The sequence below is a fragment of the Grammomys surdaster genome, unplaced genomic scaffold (assembly GCF_004785775.1).
Source record: "Grammomys surdaster isolate TR1022 unplaced genomic scaffold, NIH_TR_1.0 62, whole genome shotgun sequence".
NCBI classification, from domain to species: Eukaryota; Metazoa; Chordata; class Mammalia; order Rodentia; family Muridae; genus Grammomys; species Grammomys surdaster.
In genome coordinates this window covers 4,115,239-4,122,078 of record NW_021604564.1, presented here as the reverse complement: position 1 = coordinate 4,122,078, position 6,840 = coordinate 4,115,239, and the positions used below count along the sequence as shown (strand labels likewise).

The window sequence follows — 6,840 nt, the reverse complement described above, 5'->3', positions numbered from 1 at the left end:
TTTAAGGGCTAATTACTCTGTCATGGCAGATATAATCAGTTGACTATTCCGTAAGTGTGTTGTTTTTCTGGACATTATTTTGTCTGTAGATGAAAAGAGGCAATTTTTGCCTAGTGGCTGTCTCGCCACAACTGAGTAACTCCAAAGATGCTCAATTTCTTCTTAGAATCCAAGACAGGGAAGCTGTCAGGAGCAGACAGGTCTCTAATCAAAATGAATATTAATACAGAAATGTTAGTAACATCACTTCCGTGGACTTCTGACGTTTTTGAAAACCAACTATCTATATAAAGCAATCTGTGCTGTTGTCTGTTAACTCCTCTCAGCTATTTCTAATTAAAATCTAGAAAACACCCTAACAATAAACTCAGAGCTATGCAATTGCTATAGGTCCTTAACTCACAGACTAACCGTCTCAAATCAGTTTTAAAAAACTTAAAAAAGGACTGGGTCTAAGCCTTTTATTTCTAAATGAGTTATATAGGCACAATGCCTATATGAGAATAACAATATTAATCCCACTTTTTTGTTTTGTTTTGTTTTTCAAGACAGGGTTTCTTTGTGTAGCCCTGGCTGTCCTGGAACTCACTCTGTAGACCAGGCTGGCCTCGAACTCAGAAATCCGCCTGCCTCTGCCTCCCAAGTGCTGGGATTAAAGGCGTGTGCCACCACCGCCTGGCCTAATCCTACTTTTATATCAATTTAAAAAAAAACTCATACCAGTGAAAACCTTAAATTTGTACAAAATAAATTCTATACCAGTGTAAGAGATTATAACTTCAACTTTGTATTAATTATAGAGATTTCTACCAATGTAAGATATATCTATGTAATGTTTCACTTAAGAGTAAATTTGCTAACCTATCCCTATTTGTCTATTTCTATGATTTCTATGATATTACTATATCCCCCCTTTCTCTCCTCCCTCCCTTTTACCTAAGAAGAAAGGATAGAGAGGAGGACAGGAAAGGTAGAAATCCCTGAGTTTAAGCTCTCTAGTTCCCTCCCTGTCCAAAGTTACATTTATAAAGTATCCTTTAAATGACAACATATGTATAATTTCTAAAGTAACCAGAACCATCCACCCTAACATAAGGAACTGGGACGATGATCTCCTTTTGTCTGCTTCCAGATGAATTGGGGTGAAGAATTCCCATCTGGGGCCCAAAGGGAAGTAGGAAAATTGGCTTAGTCAAAGGAGAGCTAGCGGGCATCATTTGCCTTGCACTCACTATGTGCTGAGAAAGTTCATTGCTTAGCTAACATCATGACTGTGACAGTTGGAAAGGCTGAACAGGCAAGCTGGCTGTTCTGGAAAAGTTCTGGAAGCAAGTCTTTAAAAGAAGCAACTTCGACATAGTTGCAGTAGAATCAAGCACGAAGCTGGAATAGTAGGTCCCAGAGTCTCAGCATCCCCGAGTATGAATCTTTTTTAGGGCTGTCTTTCTCTTCGTTCATCCTGCAATATATAAAAGTTAAAAGCAGCAGGTGGTTCCTTAAGGACATGCACATGGAGCATGCAGGGTATACAGCTTTGTCAATGAAGATCAATAAAGAAAGACGACTGCCTTTCTTCAGGTTAGTTTGATCACTTAATCAAACTGTAATATAAGTTTGTATACATTCTCTCATAAAGGACGGCATGTATTAACAAGTCATTAGAAAGTAGTACCCAATAAATGTTCTTGGCTTTGTATAGACATTTTAGTCCCAGCCGGTTCCAGGGCTGTCTCTGTATAAGAGACATAAAGATCATCATATATACATTTCCTATTTAGTTGATTGTGTTAGTCTCCCTTTTCTTCTTCTGTGTCACCAAGGTCTTCAGGTCTCCCCTTGTCATGTTTGATTTTTATCAATTTGGAAGGAACCCACAGCTTTTCTTTTCCTGTGGAAATATAGGCATAACCTCACCCCCAGCGTAACACATTTCCCACTTTCCATTCTGATGTCAGAATGTCCTTACTATTAACAGGTTGATTTAGTTCAGCAGTTTTTTCCACCATCCAGTGTCTCTCAGCAGCTGTGTTGTTTTGTTCATTAGCATTCAGAAAATTTAAGGTTAATAAAGCACTATGTAATCTAACTTTGGGGGTTCTTGTTGATCCCTTAGCCTATTAAGCATCTCGTTTAGAGTTCGATTAGATTTCTCCACAACTGCTTGTCCTGTAGGATTGTATGATATGCCTGTAGCATGTTTTATACTATAAAAAGGAAAAAACTTCTTCATCTTATTAGAGATATATGCCGGGCCATTGTCCATTTTAATTTGTATGGGTATTCCCATAATGGCCATGGCTTCTAACAAATGTGTAATTACAGAATCAGCCTTTTCTGACGCTAAGGCAGTTGCCCATTGGAATCCTGAATATGTGTCTATAGTATGGTGCACATAATTCAGTTTACCAAACTCTGTAAAATGAAAGACATCCATTTGCCAAATGTCATTTCTTTGGGTATCCTTAGGGTTAGTTCCTGTAGGCAATGGAGTTTGGTTATATAATGAACAAGTAGGGCATTGCCTCACAATTTCCTTGGCTTGTTGACAAGTGATAGAGAACTCTTTCTTTAAACCTTTGCTCTTAACATGGTGCTTTTTTGTGGAATTCTGAAGCCTCCAATATGCTCCCTATCAATAGCTGATTGATTTTATTATTACCTTGTGCCAGAGGGCCTGGCAGACTTGTATGGGATCTTATGTGTGTTATATATAGTGGGTAACTCCTATTTCTGATCATTTGTTGTAGCTGAATAAATAGTGAGGTCAATTCAGAGTCATCCTGAATAAGTTAAGCAGTCTCTATGTGTAAAACAGCCCTTTTTGCATACTGAGAGTCAGTTACTATATTAAGAGACTCTTGAAAATCTGACAACACCATGATTATTGCATGTAATTCAGATTTTTGAACTGACTTATAGGGACTCTCAGCCATCTTACTTATGTCTTCTGATTCATATCCTGCCTTTCCTGATTTACTAGCATCAGTGTAAAACATAGACTCTCCAGATATTGGAGTTCCCTTTATTATATGAGGGAGAATCCAATTAGTTCTTTTTATGCACTGAAGCCGCTTGCTTTTAGGGTATCTGTTGTTAGTCTCTCCCAAGAAGTTACTGCATGCTCTTTGCCAATGTTCATCTTATGCCCATAATGAGGCAATTTCTGCATTAGTAAAAGGTACAACAATTTCAGCCAGGTCCATTCTGACTAATTCTCGAAGTCTCATTTTTCCTTTTAGTATCAATTCAGGGACCTTCTCAATGTAGGTTAATTTCTTACTTTGTTTATGAGCTAAAAATATTCATTCTAAGATATAATCTTCTTTCTGCGTAAGAATTCCTGTAGGAGAATGAGTAGAAGGTAAGATAACTAAGATGCAGGCCATCTTTGGATCAGTACGATCTAGATGTGTATCGTGTAATTTTCTTTCTACCAAAGCTAACTCGTTCTCAGTCTCAGGTGTTAGTTCCCTTGGGCTATTTAAATCTTTATCACCTTGTAAGGTTTGAAATAAATTACTCAGCTCTTGAGTGGCCAAGCCAATTGCTGGCCGCAGCCAGTTGATAATCTCCCAGTAACTTTTTAAAATCATTAAGGGTCCTTAACTGGTTTCTTCTGGTTTGTACCTTTTGTAGCTTAGCCCTTGTAGACTTATTTTATACACCAGATAATTAATAGAATCCCCTCTTTGTATTTTTTTCAGGGGCTATTTGTAATCCCCAGCAAGGCAAGGTTTTCTTTACTTCATCAAACATTCTTTCCAAGATATTAATTCTGGATCAGCCAACAAAATATCATCCATATAATGATAAGTAATGGACTGGGGAAACTGTGAATCATCTCCAATGGCTGTTGTACAAAGTATTTACACAAGGTAAGGTTATTTAACATTCCTTGTGGTAAGACTTTCCAATGATATCTTTTAACTGGGAGACCTCTATTGAAGGTAGGTACTGAGAAAGCAAACCTTTCCTTATCACATTCATGTAGAGGAATTGTGAAGAAACAATCTTTCAGATCAATCACTATGATGGGCCATTCCTTGGGCAACAAGGAAACCAATGGGATCCCAGGCTGCAAGGAACCCATAGGCTGAATAATCTTATTAATTGCTCGGAGATCTGTCAACATCCTCCATTTTCCAGATTTCTTTTTAATGACAAATACTGGAGAATTCCAAGGACTGGTAGACTCTTCTATATGCTGAGCCTCCAGCTGCTCCTGGACTAGCTGTTCCAATGCTTGTAATTTTTCTTTTGTCATAGACCATTGCTCAATCCAAATGGGTTGATCAGTCAACCACCTTAGTGGTAAGGCTGTTGGTGTCTTGGCAGCAATCGTTCCTTGGAGTAGAGCTAAATTGTTGGCCTTTGCTGTATCTTGTTTATGGACAGCTTGGACAGTCTGTGACTGCCTTTGATAACATTTCCTAACTAATTTTAAATTTTTGTTAGGATCCTGATGGGTTTCATGACTAGACACTGACACAGAGGGGATATTAATTTGGGTTTTCCACTGCTGTAATAGATCTCTTCCCCATAAGTTAATGGCTATATCAGCCATGTATGGCCTCAGTTTTCCTATCTGACATTCTGGTTCTATGCATTTAAGCCATCTGATACTTTGTTTTATTTGGGATAAAGTCCCAACTCCTTGAAACTGGATGTCTACTTCTTGAAGTAGCCAACTTTCAGGCCAAGAATTTGGAGAGATAATGGTGACATCTGCTCCAGTGTCAACTATCCCTTCAATCTCAGTATTATTCACTAGTATTCTTAGTTTGGTCTTTGATCCTTTATAGAAGTTTGCCAAAATATTCACTTTTGGCTCCCTGTGAGGCCTTCTGAGTTGTCTATAAGACTTGTCTCAGCCTTGTCCATTCTCAGAACATCTATTTTTGAAGCAGTGACATTTAATTGCCCTGAGGAAGAGAACTCTCCCTGCCTGGTATTGGGACCTGTGAGAGACCCCCTGGGAGTTTTTTGGCAGGGTATTGCCCCATTTGTCTGTTGTTGCTCTACATTCCCTAGTCAGATGTCTGCCTTTGCCACATCTTTGACATATTCCAGAAGGCATAGGCCCCCTTTTTGTATTACTTTGTTTTTTCCTGCAGTCATTTCTGAGATGACCCCATCCACTACAATTAAAACATTTGAAATCTTGGGTCGCCGGGCGTTGGTGGCACATGCCTTTAATCCCAGCACTTGGGAGGCAGAGGCAGGCAGATTTCTGAGTTTGAGGCTAGCCTGGACTACAGAGTGAGTTCCAGGACAGCCAGGGCTACACAGAGAAACCCTGTCTCAAAAAACAAAACAAACAAACAAAAAGAAATCTTGGGTCATCTCTAGGTGTCTAGTGGCAGCTTCTCCTATTACCATCATATCAGCTGTATATCTAATCCACTCATCTATCGATGCTGACCTTGCCCTCAGTGGTCTGACTACTTCCTTGCATTCAGCAGTTGCATTTTCAAAGGCTAAAGACTCAATTATTGCCTTTCTTGCTACTGAATCTGATACACTCCTTTCAACAGCTGAGGTTAGCCTTTGTAAAAAGTCAGGGAAGGTTTCTTTTGGACCTTGTATGACTTGAGTAAATGTTTCAAGTCTTTTCCCTGATTCTGCAACTTTGTCCCAGGCTTTTAAGGCTGACAATCGAGACAATGCCAGAGTTTCTTCATCATATACAGCCTGCACCTCTACCTCAGCAAGGCGACCTTCACCAAGCAGTTGGTCTACAAAAATCTCTCTTCCCCTGGCTCTATTTTGTCGTGCTATCTCCCTCACCTCATCCCTCCACCATGCAACCCATTGTAAATTTGCAGCAGGTTCTAGTATTGCTCTTGCCATATCTTTCCAGTCTTGGGGGATTATTCTCTTTTTAATAGCCCAAGAAGTCAGGATTTGTTTTACAAATGGCGAGTGCATTCCAAAATTAGTGACATTTTCTTTAAATTTTCTCAGATCTAACAAATCCACAGGTTGCCATTCAAATTCCTGATAACCCTGTGGAGGTCTTTGTTGCATATTAACCAGATAGACTAAACTTTGTTTTCTAATAACCCTTGATTGATTTTCTCTAGTTTCTTCTGTCTCTACCTGAGTATTTTCCTTAACTGAAATTTTAAATTTCTCCATTAAGGTCTGTGTCCATGCTTCATATTTCTCCTTTTGTCGCTCTTCCTGTTCCTTGAGTTCCTGTAGTCTCTGTTCAAGGCTCTGCCTCAGTATTTTGGATTTCTCCTTATATTGTAACTCTGATAGTTTGGTGTCCATTTTATTTTGATTGATTAATTTTAAAAGGTTATTCTCAAAATCTTGCTTCCATCCCTCATTATTTTCTCTCTGCTGCTCAGTCTGATCAGTGAGCTGCTGTATCCCCTGTTCTATCATCTTTTCAAACTCCTGTCTCCCACCTTCATTTTCATCTTTCTGTCTCTTATTCTGATGTATAATTTCTTGTGTCTTCAATTCTACTGTTTCCCCTAAGCCCTGTTGCCAAGATGTAAGTTTCTCTTTCTGATGTTCATGCTGCTCTATAATTTCCTGTATCTTCTGTTCTAAGACCTGCTTCCATAATCTTAGCTTCTCTTTATATTGTAATTGGAATATTGCAGCATCTGCCTTATTTTGATTTGTTAGCTTTAGTAAATTATCTTCTAGACCTTGTTTCCAAATTTTATCTCTATCTCCTTGCTGTAGTTTATTTTGACTGAACCTTTGATCCTGAACCTTTGGTTCCAGTGTTACTTGTAATCTTTTTTCTAAGGCAAGGAGTTTTTTATCTAGGGCCTTATCTTTTGAGAAGACATAGTAAGTCAAGAGAATAAATATTGCAAT

General features: G+C 38.7%; 1 pseudogene; it reads right to left on the bottom strand.

Annotated features, from left to right (window-relative positions):
* Window positions 1-5,850, bottom strand: part of LOC114613248 — a 15,880-nt pseudogene extending 10,030 nt beyond the window's left edge.
* Window positions 5,851-6,840: the final 990 nt, after the last annotated feature.